The sequence below is a fragment of the Schistocerca nitens genome, chromosome 9, assembly GCF_023898315.1.
Source record: "Schistocerca nitens isolate TAMUIC-IGC-003100 chromosome 9, iqSchNite1.1, whole genome shotgun sequence".
Lineage (NCBI taxonomy): Eukaryota > Metazoa > Arthropoda > Insecta > Orthoptera > Acrididae > Schistocerca > Schistocerca nitens.
The window spans coordinates 96,076,529-96,094,427 of NC_064622.1; positions in this window are offsets into that span (position 1 = coordinate 96,076,529).

Consider the following 17,899-nt stretch of genomic DNA (forward strand, 5'->3'; position numbering starts at 1 on the left):
ATATACAGATTGAATAACATCGGGGAGAGGCTACAACCATGTCTCACTCCTTTCCCAACCACTGCTTCCCTTTCATGCCACTCGACTCTTATAACTGCCATCTGGTTTCTGTACAAATTGTAAATAGCCTTTCGCTCCCTGTATTTTACCCCTGCCACCTTCAGAATTTGAAAGAGAGTATTCCAGTTAACGTAGTCAAAAGCTTTCTCTAAGTCTACAAATGCTAGAAACGTAGGTTTGCCTTTTCTTAATCTTTCTTCCAAGATAAGTCGTAAGGTTAGTATTGCCTCACGTGTTCCAACATTTCTACGGAATCCAAACTGATGTTCCCCGAGGCCCGCTTCTACCAGTTTTTCCATTCGTCTGTAAAGAATTCGCATTAGTATTTTGCAGCTGTGACTTATTAAACTGATAGTTCGGTCATTTTCACATCTGTCAACACCTGCTTTCTTTGGTATTGGAATTATTATATTCTTCTTGAAGTCTGTGGGTATTTCGCCTGTCTCATACATCTTGCTCACCAGATGGTAGAGTTTTGTCATGACTGGCTCTCCCAAGGCCATCAGTAGTTCTAATGGAATGTTGTCTTCTCCCGGGGCCTTGTTTCGACTCAGGTCTTTCAGTGCTCTGTCAAACTCTTCACGCAGTATCTTATCTCCCATTTCATCTTCATCTACATCCTCTTCCATTTCCATAATACTGTCCTCAAGTACATCGCCCTTGTATAAACCCTCTATATACTCCTTCCACCTTTCTGCCTTCCCTTCTTTGCTTAGAACTGGGTTGCCATCTGAGCTCTTGATATTCATACAAGTGGTTCTCTTCTCTGCAAAGGTCTCTTTAATTTTCCTGTAGGCAGTATCTATCTTACCCCTAGTGAGACAAGCCTTACATTTGTCCTCTAGCCATCCCTGCTTAGCCATTTTGCACTTTCTGTCGATCTCATTTTTGAGATGTTTGTATTCCCTTTTGCCTGCTTCATTTACTGCATTTTTATATTTTCTGCTTTCATCAATTAAATTCAATATTTCTTCTGTTACCCAACTACTTAAACCTAACTAACCTAAGGACATCACACACATCCATGCCCGAGGCAGGATTCGAACCTGCGACCGTAGTGCCTAGAACCGCACGGCCACTCCGCCCGGCTTTCGACTATCATCTCGACTAGTCTGCGACAATCGGCGTCTATCCAACGACTGGTACCGTTCGGCAGATGTACACTGCAGGTGGGGTCTGTCCGATCTGTGGGGGCAACCATAGGCGACTGAAACTCGACGACAAGTCACTGGAACTGGCCAACTGTCGGCGACCCACCACTTAAATACTGCTCTCCGTGTGTGAACGTGCAGCTGCGGTCTACGTGGCGGATTTGTCAAATATTGCTCTGTGTAGCGGCAGCCCTAACTGCAGGCGGAGGAACTGGAACGACCATATAGATAATGGTGTGGGAAAGGCAAACAAGAGACTGCGTTATATTGACGTAACACTTAGAACATGCAACAAGTCTACCGAAGAGACTGCCTACAGTTCGCTTGTCCGTGTTCTGCTACGTTATTGCTGTACCGTATGAAGTCCGTATCAGATAGGATTGACAGAGTACATCGAAAAAGTTGGACCCGTTTCCTATTATAATGAGGTAGGCGAGAGTGCCACGTATATTATACGCTAGTTGGCTGGCAATCATTAAATGAAAGGCCTTTTTCGTTGCCGCGAGACCTTTCACTAAATTTCAATCTATAACGTTCTCCGCCGAAGGTGAAAATATTTTGTTTATGCGCAGCTGCATGGTGAGAAATGAGCATTGTAATAAAATAAGAGAAATCCGAACTCGCACGGAAAGGTTTAAGGGTTCGATTTTCCCGCGTGCTCTTCGAGAGTGGGACGGTAAGAAATACACTCCTGGAAATGGAAAAAAGAACACATTGACACCGGTGTGTCAGACCCACCATACTTGCTCCAGACACTGCGAGAGGGCTGTACAAGCAATGATCACACGCACGGCACAGCGGACACACCAGGAACCGCGGTGTTGGCCGTCGAATGGCGCTAGCTGCGCAGCATTTGTGCACCGCCGCCGTCAGTGTCAGCCAGTTTGCCGTGGCATACGGAGCTCCATCGCAGTCTTTAACACTGGTAGCATGCCGCGACAGCGTGGACGTGAACCGTATGTGCAGTTGACGGACTTTGAGCGAGGGCGTATAGTGGGCATGCGGGAGGCCGGGTGAACGTACCGCCGAATTGCTCAACACGTGGGGCGTGAGGCCTCCACAGTACATCGATTTTGTCGCCAGTGGTCGGCGGAAGGTGCACGTGCCCGTCGACCTGGGACCGGACCGCAGCGACGCACGGATGCACGCCAAGACCGTAGGATCCTACGCAGTGCCGTAGGGGACCGCACCGCCACTTCCCAGCAAATTAGGGACACTGTTGCTCCTGGGGTATCGGCGAGGACCATTCGCAACCGTCTCCATGAAGCTGGGCTACGGTCCCGCACACCGTTAGGCCGTCTTCCGCTCATGCCCCAACATCGTGCAGCCCGCCTCCAGTGGTGTCGCGACAGGCGTGAATGGAGGGACGAATGGAGACGTGTCGTCTTCAGCGATGAGAGTCGCTTCTGCCTTGGTGCCAATGATGGTCGTATGCGTGTTTGGCGCCGTGCAGGTGAGCGCCACAATCAGGACTGCATACGACCGAGGCACACAGGGCCAACACCCGGCATCATGGTGTGGGGAGCAATCTCCTACACTGGCCGTACACCACTGGTGATCGTCGAGGGGACACTGAATAGTGCACGGTACATCCAAACCGTCATCGAACCCATCGTTCTACCATTCCTAGACCGGCAAGGGAACTTGCTGTTCCAACAGGACAATGCACGTCCGCATGTATCCCGTGCCACCCAACGTGCTCTAGAAGGTGTAAGTCAACTACCCTGGCCAGCAAGATCTCCGGATCTGTCCCCCATTGAGCATGTTTGGGACTGGATGAAGCATCGTCTCACGCGGTCTGCACGTCCAGCACGAACGCTGGTCCAACTGAGGCGCCAGGTGGAAATGGCATGGCAAGCCGTTCCACAGGACTACATCCAGCATCTCTACGATCGTCTCCATGGGAGAAGAGCAGCCTGCATTGCTGCGAAAGGTGGATATACACTGTACTAGTGCCGACATTGTGCATGCTCTGTTGCCTGTGTCTATGTGCCTGTGGTTCTGTCAGTGTGATCATGTGATGTATCTGACCCCAGGAATGTGTCAATAAAGTTTCCCCTTCCTGGGACAATGAATTCACGGTGTTCTTATTTCAATTTCCAGGAGTGTAGTATGAATATGGTTCGATGAACCCTCTGCCAGGCACTTAAGAGTGAATGGCAAATAGTCATACAGATTTAGGTGCAGATGTAGATGTAGGAATGTGTTATTCGAATGTCTTGTCGCGGTAGCATATAATAGTTCCTGGTATAATCTCGTACTTTTGGGCCACAGTCACGTCATAATGTTTGAATGATATTCACACCATTTGACTGTGCAAACTTCTTTGTTTTATGTTACTATCATGATTTCGGCCTTAAGTCATTTTGAAGTACAGTATTACAGTGTTGAGCATAAATGGACTTTGTTAAGTGAAATCATCGCCAAGATCAAATGAACTGGATGTCCCTGCGTGTTGATGTAAGTACTCACCTACACCCTGGGACATCCAGTTTAATAGATCTTGACGATGACTTAAACTCCAGTTATACCCAACACTATTATACTTGAAGTGACTTATGGCCCAAATCGTGATACTAATTTAAAATAAAGAAGATTGTACTGAGACGCCCGCTAAACCCGCTGGGCAGAACAGGTAACTAGGATTGTAGAAAGAGCCAAATAAGGTTGGGGTCAGTTTCACCTTCTAATTGTAATTTAATAACACATTTATAACCAAAGCGGCACATAGCCGAACCTTTACCAAATGCAACTCTTTCACGGCTAAAGGCCTCCAAACAAGAAATCATAACAAATCAACAGGATTAAAATCCAATTAAAATAGCAATTAAATAATTTAAAAAATATCTATCACAGCTAGGTGGAAAGCCTCAAAGCAAAGCAGATAGAACAAACATATGCAACGTGCAATACCAATGGGTGAAGGCCACAATTAAGTTTCAAAATTTTAAAATATGTTACCGTAATCTTTTAAAGGCAGAACACCGCAGTGTTTAAGATTGAAAGATAATTTTAAGGATAAGGTTACAAGACTTGAAAGCCCACAATTAATCTTGCAAAATTTTTAAGAAAAAAAAATAACCATAAGCCTTAAATTTTAAGTAGCTGAAACAGATAATTAAACACTGGTGGGAAAGACAGTAAAGACAACGGCACTCCGAAGCCTCCAGGGAGGTCGCTCTGCCCTCATTTACTTAGGCGAGCCAGGTGGTGAGCCCAACTACACTTGATCTGTCGGAACACAACCAGGGGACAGCCATGGACCGACCGACGCAACGACTTGCTTCCCATCAATCAATACATGAGAAATTAAATACAAAAGGTTACAAACTTGGTAATCCGCAATGGAGTATGTATTAGCTGTCAAAATTACACACCACGTTGGACAGCGACAACAGGTGAGGAAAGAACGCTGCCTGAAATTGCGTTAGTGGCCAGGGCTGGTAACCAGAATACTAACGGCCACCAGGCAGAAAATTCCGCTGGTACACTTGAATTTGAATACAGTTAACGTCACCCAAAAGAACACTGCCTGAATTTACGTCAGTGTCCAGGGCAGGTAACTAGAACACTAACGGCCACAAGGCAGAAAATTCCACTGGTGCACTCGAATTGTAGTCAACCAAAATAGTTCCCAGAATGAGATTTTCACTCTGCAGCGGAGTGTGCGCTGATACGAAACTTCCTGGCCGATTAAAACTGTGTGCCCGACCGAGACTCGAACTCGGGACCTTTGCCTTTCGCGAGCAAGTGCTCTACCCTCTGAGCTGCCGAAGCACGACTCACGCCCGGTACTCACAGCTTTACTTCTGCCAGTATCTCGTCTCCTACCTTCCAAACTTTACAGAAGCTCTCCTGCGAACTTTGCAGAACTAGCACTCCTGAAAGAAAGGATATTGCGGAGACATGGCTTAGCCACAGCCTGGGGGATGTTTCCAGAATGAGATTTTCACTCTGCAGCGGAGTGTGCGCTGATACGAAACTTCCTGGCAGATTAAAACTGTGTGCCCGACCGAGACTCGAACTCGGGACCTTTGCCTTTCGCGAGAAAGTGGTCTACCATCTGAGCTGCCGAAGCACGACTCACGCCCGGTACTCACAGCTTTACTTCTGCCAGTATCTCGTCTCCTACCTTCCAAACTTTACAGAAGCTCTCCTGCGAACCTTGCAGAACTAGCACTCCTGAAAGAAAGGATATTGCGGAGACATGGCTTAGCCACAGCCTGGGGGTTGTTTCCAGAATGAGATTTTCACTCTGCAGCGGAGTGTGCGCTGATATGAAACTTCCTGCCAGATTAAAACTGTGTGCCCGACCGAGACTCGAACTCGGGACATTTGCCTTACTGGCAGAAGTAAAGCTGTGAGTACCAGGCGTCAGTCGTGCTTCGGCAGCTCAGATGGTAGAGCACTTGCCCGCGAAAGGCAAAGGTCCCGAGTTCGAGTCTCGGTCGGGCACACAGTTTTAACCTGCCAGGAAGTTTCAATGTTAATTTTTGTCTTTAGTCTTGTAAACAATGACTGTATCAGATCTGTTAATTTAATTACGCAGCAAATCAACATAAGATTCAACGCATCTGACTCTCTGATAAAACTGAGTGAAAATGCACAAGATACCACTTTCCTGAAATCCTTAACTCATTTGAAACCTCTGAAATAATATCATGTTTTTACAAGTACATTCCGACAATCACTGTACTTTACAGTGGTCATCAATTCTGATGACAATTATATTTAAAGGCCTACCTGCGCGCACGGAATGCTCCAGTGTGTTACTATTAGGAATATTGAACTGACGGTCCAAAACTAAATTTCATTTGCGTACTCGCAAACGCTCCCCGAATGTGGAGGTGACTGAATACATTCGCGTACAGTGCTATATGTCACCTCCCGATTAGTACATTTGGACTAGGTGTTGGCAGCTGTGCTGCATTTAATATCAATTTTAGAACACAGAACGAGATGTTATGTCATGATCGCATGGATAGATCTGACCTAAAATCGATACAATTGCGAAAAATTTCGGGAGAACAGGTATAAATTGACCGAATATAGACCCAAATGCGGTGAAATTGAGGAAGTACTTTGCTGTCTTCTGATTCGCGCCAAACAATTTGTATATGGGACCAAGTATGTGGCAATAGGAGGAATTCGGGAAAACGTGCATATCGAAACGAAGGGAATAACGGAGGCAGGCAATTTTTTTCCATTGAGGCAGCATTATACTGTTTGTCTGTTGATGTACCAGTGATACACGCGAGTTTTCTACTGTATTTGATGCTTTTTGGGATGACAGAGAACGATTTATTTCTAAACTTACTTCCATCTGCGTTAAAGGATAACAGAGAGTGGACTGGATGATCAATTGAGATGGAGTTGTAACGCGGTACGATTTAATGGCTGACAGACTCATTCTAGAGAAGGATAAGTTGATGGAGGTCCACTTTTTTTTCCCCAAATATTCTGTCCGGATGCATCAATCACGTGGCAGCCCGTGTTCTACTCATATACAGCTACGTGTTCCGTATGTGTTATAAAGCACTGTCTACTTGCGATTGTTAACAAATGGCTCTGAGCACTATAGAACTTAACTGCTGAGGTCATCAGTCCCTTAGAAATTAAAACTACTTAAACCTAATTAACCTAAGGACATCATACACATTCATGCCCGAGGCAGGATTCGAACCTGCGACCGTAGCGGTCGAGGGGTTCCAGACTGTAGCGCCTAGAACCGCTCGGCCACCCCGGCCGGCGATTGTTAACAGTAAACGTGTCTGTCATCAGAGGACTTCCATCTCATGTGAGATGAAACTTGACACACTCCACTAAATGAGCTTTGATTTATGCGATCGCCCGTATCGCATGTTGTGTGTGTAAAACCGAGTCTTCAGCGTCTAAGTTATCGGTAAGAGCTTGTGACATGCTACAATCCCCGTGTACACATTTGCCTGACATATGTTGTGTTTACAGAGTTAGTGGCTGAATGACTTGTAATTTTCACATGTCGGACGCTGCTGCTATGCGTTTATCTATTCCCTTGTAGGCTGTATCCACTGCCTCTAACTATCGTTTTATATAGGCCTGATGCAGTCGTGGTATAATTTCTGAACTGTGATCGGATGTGAACAGCGGACACTATACATCTCCGCAAAGCTGTATTGTGCTCGTATGATGAAAAGTAAATGTTTTACGGAAGTAGTTTTATCGTTTTACGATTCGATAAGATAGTTCAGCGTAGATAAACTGTGAAGAAGGATGTATGTCTGATAGGCTTGGAAGGTAATCGATCTAACATTATACCCCGTTTTTAATTGCAGAACGTTTTAGTCTTAGGAGTGCGTGTGTTTATGTTCTCTCTCTTAAAATGGTTCAAATGGCTCTGAGCACTATGGGACTTAACATCTATGGGCATTAGTCCCCTAGAACTTAGAACTACTTAAACCTAACTAACCTAAGGACATCACAAACAACCATGCCCGAGGCAGGATTCGAACCTGCGACCGTAGCAGTCGCGCGGTTGCGGACTGAGCACCTGGAACCGCTAGACCACCGCGGCCGGCTTCTCTCTCTTATCAATACCTTCCAGGTACAGATCCTAGACTCTAGAACAATGTTTTAGAGTTGATAGCTTGGATGATTTACGTAAAAATGTGTCCAAATCCATCCGTCTGGAACTACATCGCGTATAAAAATGAATCCTTTCTTGTTCTTCTTCTTAACTGTTTGCCATTACATAATGGTGTGCTCTTCATCTGATCGGTTGCAGATTAATTCGGTAACGGTGATGCATGGCAGGGTGGTCAATGACAGTGTGAGCATGATCTTTCACTCTCTAATTTTACCCTAAGACATCGAGAATGCTATGTGACTCCCATACACAGATAGATGGATCGTAAATTAAGTACTATGTTCGAGTTCTTAGAAATGTCTAGAGCGCTGTCTGGTATACTTTGATGATTTATGTGTTCCAGAATTAACAGTGAATGGGTGTACTGAGCAGTGATCTATCCATGTTCGCAATTATACTCGCAAAGTAGAGGAGGGTTGGTTTAGCTACGATATTGAAATTGGGGAAACATGCTTAATATTACGGTACAATGTCTTTTCCATCCCATCTGTGCACTCGTGCGCTGATGGTTACCACATAATGATTGACTGACAAGTCTTGTTTGAGCTGGGGAATGAGTTTTGTGGATGGGTGACAGCTTCTGGGTGTTGCTAGCAGCAAAACAGTGATCGCGTATATGAGTGCAAAATGAGGAATTACTCGAAATGGAACGCAGAGCCATCATCTATTCCGTCATTGTGACAGATGAGTTTAAATGTAGTGATCTTCAATAGCTTTCAGACATCAGTTTGGAAACTCTCCACAAAGCAGCTAAAGTCATCTACTTTCCTCATGCTGTAAATGACTTTCAGTTAAAATTATCCACCGTGTATCGGGTATTATCGTAGTTACAGTAACAAAAGTATTTACTCTGTGTGATGTATAGTTATCTGTTAGAGGCTGTCGATCATGGCGTCTCAATGTCAGTTTAGAACGTGACACAGGCAGTGGAGATAGCCCAATTGACCTTATTCCCGTGATTTTCTTAGATTAGCAGCGAAACCTCAAGTGACTTATCTTCCAGCGATTTTCTTAGGAGTGACGCATTATCCTGTTGGAAATTGAACTTCCTGCCATTTTTTCTGGAGGTTTAGGTTAGTGGAGGTAGCCCAATTCACCTATCTTCCAGCCAAAATCAGCCATTTTGAATGACATCATGCGATGTTGCCAAGTCTACACAACGCCATCTTGGATGACGTCATCGCCGCCATCTTGGATGCATCTCGCAACAGTGGAATGTGGGGCCATGTCCCCCTTGTCCCCTCTACTGGCACCGTGTCTCAGGTTTTAACATCCCTCTTGACTAGGGCATCTAGAAAGGGCACTTGTTGGTCCATTAGTACATGCACAGTAAATTTTATGTTGGGATAAAGACTGTTCAGGTGTCGTAGGAAGTCACCAAGCTGTGATCATGGCTGCAGACAACGAAGATATTGAAAGGTCTCTGTTGGATTCCTTTCATGTTAATTTCTTAAATCTGTTGTCATTTACGGCATAAATTCCTCTTCTAAATTTACTGTGGTGTTTCTGACTATGTGGGAGGAGACTGAGCAGTGAAACGTGATACTTTTACACATAAACAAGAACGATGTGTCACACTACTACACTTTTAAAACACAGTTTATATGTAATTCATGTCACACAGTCTCATACGGAACCTACATCCGCTTTCTTTTATATACTGTATATGATAAGATACTGTCATCCCCCTTCCCTTCTGTGTGAGAGGATGAATGAGCAAATGTATTTCTAGTTGCATGCTGGATGGTAGCAGACAAGCCTGTCTGCTAGAGAACAGTAGGACCAACGTCGGAACAGGTAGCTACGCTTTCTAAAAGCAAAGAGGTTTCTATGCTTAGTATGGTTCTGTCCGTCCGTTGTCATGTTGGTATAGGAAGCTGCCTCTCTGGTCACTTCCGTTTGTATTTGTGAGCCACCCCTCAGGAAGGGACCACGGCAGTCTGTACGCGGTGAGCCTCTGAAGTGGTAAGATCTCCGGCTAAGCGCGTGTCTGCTAAGTCCGCAGGACAATGGTTTTCTTAAGTTCAGCATAACTGAAAATTTAATCACCTTTATTTCAGGTTTAGCTCTAAAATATCTAATGTTATCTTAAATTGCAACGCAGTGTAATTCGCGTGTGAAGTTCAGAATATCTTCCGGTAGTTGCTTTGTCACTACTTTGTGAATAAAGTGGAACCACGTGTTGATCAGTAACTCTAACTAGCATCATCAATCTTAAATGCGAATGTGCGTGAGATTATAACGTCTCGTCTTGACAATATTTTTCAATATAGCAACTTTTCTTTATGTTCAACCCACGTGAGGTGTCCTTTGTGAGACCAGTACCACGTGCTTATACAATTGTTTGACCCATCAGGTTAAGAGTAAGACGATAGTAACCAGTTCAAGGTTTTTCTTTTGTAAACTGCGTTACGATGTAATTTATTTTAATTATCAAAATTATTGTGGAGTTACACTCTTTGTGTAAACCAAGTTGACCACGTGAAGCATGTGGTGTAAGCATCAAAGTAGCCCTCAGCTATTCTTTTCAGAAAGATTTCACAGAGAGTTAGTATGAATTGAGTATACCAGTGTGTGGTAATTTCATGACAGACAGGATTGCGCTACAAACGTAACTTCTTTGGGTGAAAATTGAATTGTTTGGTTGTGGTTAATTTCCTCTTGGATATGTACAACGTTCTTCGTGTGTTATTTTATGAATACAGTGTTGCATGTAATCTCCCAATCTTGGCTCCCTATTTGAGGTGGTCCGTAAGATTACAGAGTCACATTTTCACAGACCTAAATAAGGCACCAGCTTAGTTATGACTCAAGTTTAATATGCTGAAATTGCAATGATCAATGTTAAAATAAATTTCCAAATATAAACTGATTTATTTCTGTTTATTTAAATTCTTTATATATATATATATATATATATATATATATATATATATATATATATATATATGTGTGTGTGTATATATATATATATATATATATATATATATATATATATATATATATATATATATCACCGGTTGTCGTATGACGATTAAAAGATTATAATTAATGTTAGTCTGGTTGGGAATTTGGTAAGCTAGACTGGATACCTGATGAAACAGTTGCTCAGTAATGCAAGGTTAACTTCCTCAGATAGCTCACAGCTTTTAACCCACTTTTATGGTATTGTCCATCAGCACCGCTTTCATAACAAATTAAAGCAACAACATTACACATGGCGACCCTGTTCTGTGATTCCGCTAGACTCTGGTATCTCTGAAACGTTAGATTGCGAGCGTTGTATAGTCTTTATTTTTTTTTCCATGTAGCGCTCAAACAACTTCTGCGTTGTTTCTAAGCTGACTTTCAAAAGATTCACGTCGTTGTTGAGCGGCGTTGTGTTTTTTGCCTTGTTTTGTTTTCTATATTTGTGTGTTTTATATGTATGTGTTTTTCTTCTCGCTTGTAAATTGCACTGACTTCGATCAAGGATATAAATTTGTTTTGCATGTGAAAGAGTGCGTACTAGGTTGGGTACCTTTCGTGTGACTGTCGTAATTTTTGGGGGATACATGTATTCTGATTAGTGTGTTGCGTACCGGGTATAAATTGAACTAATGCAGACACGTAACCAAGCTAAAAGTAGGCGGTCCAATAACTTAAGCATCATGTACCAAGGGGATAATTTGATTTCGAATATTAATGCGTCGGACGGTTCCAAAAATGCATTGGGGAATACTTCAGAGGAAATGCAAAACAGGATGAACGAGCTCACATCAGAGCCAGAAATTAATTTGCCTCCAACTAACGAAATTGATTTGGCAGAACTCATGAAAGCCTTATTGCAACAAAATAAAGAAAACGCAGAGAAATCTGAAAAATCGATCCATGAGCTAGGCGAACAAATGACAGAGAAATCTGAAAAATCGATCCGTGAGCTAGGCGAACAAATGACGCAGGAATCTGAAAAATCGATCCGCGAGCTAGGCCAACAAATAGACGAAAAACTAATCCAGCAGACAAATAAAGTCGACAAGTCGATGCAGAGAGTGTCCGATGATATCTCACAAAGAATAAACAATCTGGCAAGTGAAATAAAAAGTGATATTATGAAGGAATTAGGCCGTACATTTGAACAAATCGATGACCGTCTGCAAGCCTTAGAACAGGGCAAGCGGAGTCACGTTGCGGAATCTAAAGAGAGCGAAGAACAGCTACTTAGGAATTTCCAAGCGCTGAGAGAAGAATGCCAAAGAGAACACCAGCAGGTACTCTCGAGGGTCCAAGAGGCGGGAACGCATTGTCCCACGTCCGTTAGCAACACAGTAGCGGACAACAGTCAAGCGATTCACGCAGTGGAACAGCAAATAGAACAATTGAAGCAGACTGGGGCGGAGGACAACAGACAAATACATGATAAGATTGCGGCATTAGCGGACATCGTAGGCACGATGAAGGTGATGGAAAGCGAGAACAATACTACACCGGTAGCGGCCGCAGAGACCGAAGAAGTGCGTTCGCTTCTTAGATTTCAAAAGGGACAGTTCGAAGTGAACAGGCGGCACAAAGCTGTAACAGGCGAATTACAAGAACGCGTGGCGCATCTGGAAAACCGCATGGCGCGTGATTAAGAACTCGCCAATAGCACTAAAAATAGCCGTACGAACAGTGCAGAGAGGGACTCCGGCCACGAGGGAGATTTTGACGACAGAGAAGAATGTATTTTGAGGGGCAGACATGAGAAAAATACACTCCTGGAAATGGAAAAAAGAACACATTGACACCGGTGTGTCAGACCCACCATACTTGCTCCGGACACTGCGAGAGGGCTGTACAAGCAATAATCACACGCACGGCACAGCGGACACACCAGGAACTGCGGTGTTGGCCGTCGAATGGCGCTAGCTGTGCAGCATTTGTGCACCGCCGCCGTCAGTGTCAGCCAGTTTGCCGTGGCATACGGAGCTCCATCGCAGTCTTTAACACTGGTAGCATGCCGCGACAGCGTGGACGTGAACCGTATGTGCAGTTGACGGACTTTGAGCGAGGGCGTATAGTGGGCATGCGGGAGGCCGGGTGGACGTACCGCCGAATTGCTTAACACGTGGGGCGTGAGGTCTCCACAGTACATCGATGTTGTCGCCAGTGGTCGGCGGAAGGTGCACGTGCCCGTCGACCTGGGACCGGACCGCAGCGACGCACGGATGCACGCCAAGACCGTAGGATCCTACGCAGTGCCGTAGGGGACCGCACCGCCACCTCCCAGCAAATTAGGGACACTGTTGCTCCTGGGGTATCGGCGAGGACCATTCGCAACCATCTCCATGAAGCTGGGCTACGGTCCCGCACACCGTTAGGCCGTCTTCCGCTCACGCCCCAACATCGTGCAGCCCGCCTCCAGTGGTGTCGCGACAGGCGTGAATGGAGGGACGAATGGAGACGTGTCGTCTTCAGCGATGAGAGTCGCTTCTGCCTTGGTGCCAATGATGGTCGTATGCGTGTTTGGCGCCGTGCAGGTGAGCGCCACAATCAGGACTGCATACGACCGAGGCACACAGGGCCAACACCCAGCATCATGGTGTGGGGAGCCATCTCCTACACTGGCCGTACACCACTGGTGATCGTCGAGGGGACACTGAATAGTGCACGGTACATCCAAACCATCATCGAACCCATCGTTCTACCATTCCTAGACCGGCAAGGGAACTTGCTGTTCCAACAGGACAATGCACGTCCGCATGTATCCAGTGCCACCCAACGTGCTCTAGAAGGTGTAAGTCAACTACCCTGGCCAGCAAGATCTCCGGATCTGTCCCCCATTGAGCATGTTTGGGACTGGATGAAGCGTCGTCTCACGCGGTCTGCACGTCCATCACGAACGCTGGTCCAACTGAGGCACCAGGTGGAAATGGCATGGCAAGCCGTTCCACAGGACTACATCCAGCATCTCTACGATCGTCTCCATGGGAGAATAGCAGCCTGCATTGCTGCGAAAGGTGGATATACACTGTACTAGTGCCGACATTGTGCATGCTCTGTTGCCTGTGTCTATGTGCCTGTGGTTCTGTCAGTGTGATCATGTGATGTATCTGACCCCAGGAATGTGTCAATAAAGTTTCCCCTTCCTGGGACAATGAATTCACGGTGTTCTTATTTCAATTTCCAGGAGTGTAGAAACATTCAAGGGCCTCGCCGGGAGGAAATGCGGGGATTTGATTTCAAACATTTCCTTACGGTGAGAAAGTTTGAGATATTTCGAAATTCGCAAAAAGGAATACATCCACGAGCATGGCTCGAGCAATTTGAGTTCTGTCTTCCCCCCGACTGGGCAAGTTCACGTAAGATAGAATATATGTGTGGCTATTTGGAAGGCGAACCGGCGATTCGCATGAGGTTGGCAGCGCGTCACTGCAACTCCACTCGGGAGTTTCGACAAGCCTTTCTCTCCGCCTATTGGTCGGAAGCGGCACAAGATAGGGTCAAGCATGGCATAATTATGCTGCCAAATTTGAACCAGTCTGGTTTCGGCAGCCCAGCACGCCTATTCGACCACTTGCTGCAGGCGAATCAATTTCTATACGATCCATACGGACCTGCGGAACTAATTAGGATATGCATCACCAAATTGCCGATGCACTTGCACCACGTCATTCTTGCGGGACGATGCAAAGAGGACGTGGAAACGTTTAAGACACTTCTCCAAGAGTTGGGATATAATACAGCAGAAAGCCCGCCTAATCAGGCACAAAGTTATTACGGGGCACAGCAGCGCGATCGCAGTCGTGGCCGTAGTACTAATCAACGGCATGACTGGTCGTCGCGACGCGAACGGAACAATAATCGGGAGCGGCCGTATAGAAACTGGGGCAACAGTCGCGAACACAGGTGGAACAACGGAAATGATCGAGGACGTGGACAAGATCGTGAACGCTACAGGTACGGCAACCAGAATCGATACTACGATGAACACTGTGAGAATAGGATTGTAGGCGGAGCACCACATGATGTTGAAATTCAGCCGGCCAACCCTAGACATAATCCAGCAAATGGAAATGAACAAAACCGGCAATGACAAATGATCATCGCTGAAGGCGCCCAATCGGAACAAATGAGCGACATGGCAAATGAGTACATAGGGTATATAGAGAGGACAGTGAGGAATAGAGAGGACGGTGAGGAGAAAGAATTGATTAGTTTAAATTTGTGACATATGCATTTTGAATAATATGTTGGTAAAAATAATGATAAAGATGTTTCTGTGTGATTGATTGAAGTGATGTTTGCGGTTTTTTTCTTTCCTTGTGCAATTAGGATTTAGGTTGGTTCAAATGTGAAGATAAAAGGTTTCTTTGTGAACGAGTAAAATGCTGTTTATGGTTTTTTGTGTAAATTGAAAAGAGTCGCTCCTGAGAGAAGCTAGATCTGTGTTGAATTAATGCAAAACTCAGGGGAATATCCGATCTGTGGGTATTATGGGACTGGCAAACCCAGGTCCCCAGCTGTTAGTAGCCTTGTTTCCGATTTTCTGCTTTCAGTGCTACTATCTATCTATTACTATTTTATATCTGTCAGTATAAATGCGGATCTCTTACTATAGTATGCGTGCTGTATGAATATTTTAAGATAGGAGAACTCTGAGAAAGGAATGAGTAAGTTTAGAATCTTGAAAACAGGATGCGATAATATGATTGTTTAACCATTGGCTTCCCAATATGCGATGATATGTTAATATTGATGATATATGTCTTTTTGTTCTTTATAGCTGAGTATGTAATGTGCTTCTCTGTGGATTTCGTAAGTAGATTGATTCCTTTCAAGGTGAAAGAAGAGTTGTGGTTTGTGTAATTTACGTGGCCCTGAAATATTATTGTGGTAGTCAAATACGAGCAGTTTTTCAGCAAATGGAGAATGGAAAAGAAATATGGATCCTTTCTGTAGTCTTGTTTGATGTTGAGCCAAAGCCTAAAAAATTATTCTGCGTTAATACTTGTCCTAGAAAAGCGACGTTAATGTGTTTTGCTGATACTGTGAGCATTACAGCTTACTGTTTTCGCTGGTGCGGGATGCACTGCAGCCTATATGATTTGTACTGAGGAAATTTCCCTCTTGAAGGTAGAGGAAGATTAAATAATTTTGATTATGGGACCGAAGGAAATCTTGGTTTAAGGTAATAAGTATGAAGCAAAACATATGTCATTTAAACTACAGGAGGATTCGGATCTTTTGTGTCTGTTGTAAGTTCAATATGTTAAGATGAACTGTTTTACAGAATAGAGGAGACCACAATTTTGTCATTCATGAGAAATGAATCCAGAATAACCATCACAGGCGAATTAACTGATTTGGAGGCGAAAGGTAACTTAAAGAAGGAACGAAATGGGTAAGAAAATGTAGTATAACCCGTATAATGAAAATATTATTACCCTTTCAGAGTCATCTGTGTGATTAATTCTTGGGATAACGTAATTTTAGATGAAATTTTCTTACTGTTTTATGTGTGAATATATGAGTATGATAAATGCATAATTGCGAGTCTCTTATCAGGTGTGTCAACTGGTATAAATGTTTTGGCGTGTAAATAACCATTCTCTTTTTACTGTGTATGTTTAAGGAAAGTTTCTCCATATTTATCATGTGACAAGACATATGCAGCGAGCGTCAGGAAGAGGACGAATTAAAACAATGTTGTAGTGGTGTAAATACTTTGTTGAAGTAGCATTGAAGTAGCTTGTTGGATTAACTAGTAGTGGATAGAAGTAGAATTTTGAGTAATACATGTTTATGGGTAGTTAGTTTGTAGTATAGACAACAGGTGTGCATATGTGTGTGTAAATAACATGTGAACCCTACGCTGCCCTGACCTATACTTGCACAAGTCATAATCCTATTCATTTTAGTGAATTAATAAGTAGCATTTGATTTATTAAAACTCAGGTGAACCACATTAGTGATGTGGATTTAGATATTATATTGTCAGTTCATTTAAGTTTTATGTTTATACTGTCAAGTCATTTCATTTTTATTTTTTATGTTGTCAAGTCATTTAACTTTTATTTTTATATTGTCGATTCATCTAACTTTTTTATTTAAAACAAATTAATTCTCACTTTTGTTCTTAAAAATTGTGAAAGGCAATACTAAGTGGTATTATGTATGACATTTTGTAATCACATAACTATGATGAACAATTTCTGTGAATGCAGTTGAGAACGTGCAAGCGAACCGGCTAAACTCTTACAAGACAGCGGGAGCAGCCAGACTAGTTGTAAACAGGCGGGTTTCCCAGCAGGACACACTGTCAACCGGGCCACTTCAGGAGCGCGGTCGACAACAAAATACGGGGATGGAACAAACACTTTCCCTTGCACCTGGAGCTAATGGGCGGCCGCCCCAGTGCGACCCTACGTGGAGGCGATGACCTGAGATGCCCGAGCGGTCAACCGAACGGAAATCCATCTGCTGGCAACGCACCACACGCACGCGACCGTGACGAGACGGGTGCGGTGAAACGACAGAAGACAGGGGATAAAGGGGCGTGGAGCCTTTTGACAGGTCCTGTCCAGAGAAACTTGCAGACGTCAACGACGCCTATCGACATTTCCTGACGGATGCCTACTGTCAAACGACAGTAAATCATGGTTCGATGTTCTCTGGTCGCTAAGGGTGGCACAAAGAAGAGCCATTAAGTGTCATCCTTGCCCAGGAATAACCAACCGGCGAGCCAATTGAGGATAACTCAAGAATGTAACAACATAAGGGGCGTGGAGCCTTTTGACACATACTGTCCAGAGAAACTGGCAGACTTCAACGACGCCTATCAACATTTCCTGCCGGATGCCCACTGTCAAGTGACAGTAAATCATAGTTCGATGTTCTCTGGTAGCTAAGGGTGGCACAAAGAAGAGCCATTAAGTGTCATCCTTGCCCAGGAATATCAACCTGGGGTGTCAGACATGGATACCGCACGAATTTGACAACACGAACATGGAACCAAATCGAGATGTACGTGACACGGGCCACCAAGAGAAACTTCATGAGAGGGCAAGGGCGGTGGGATTGCACGCAACAGATGGAGAAAAAA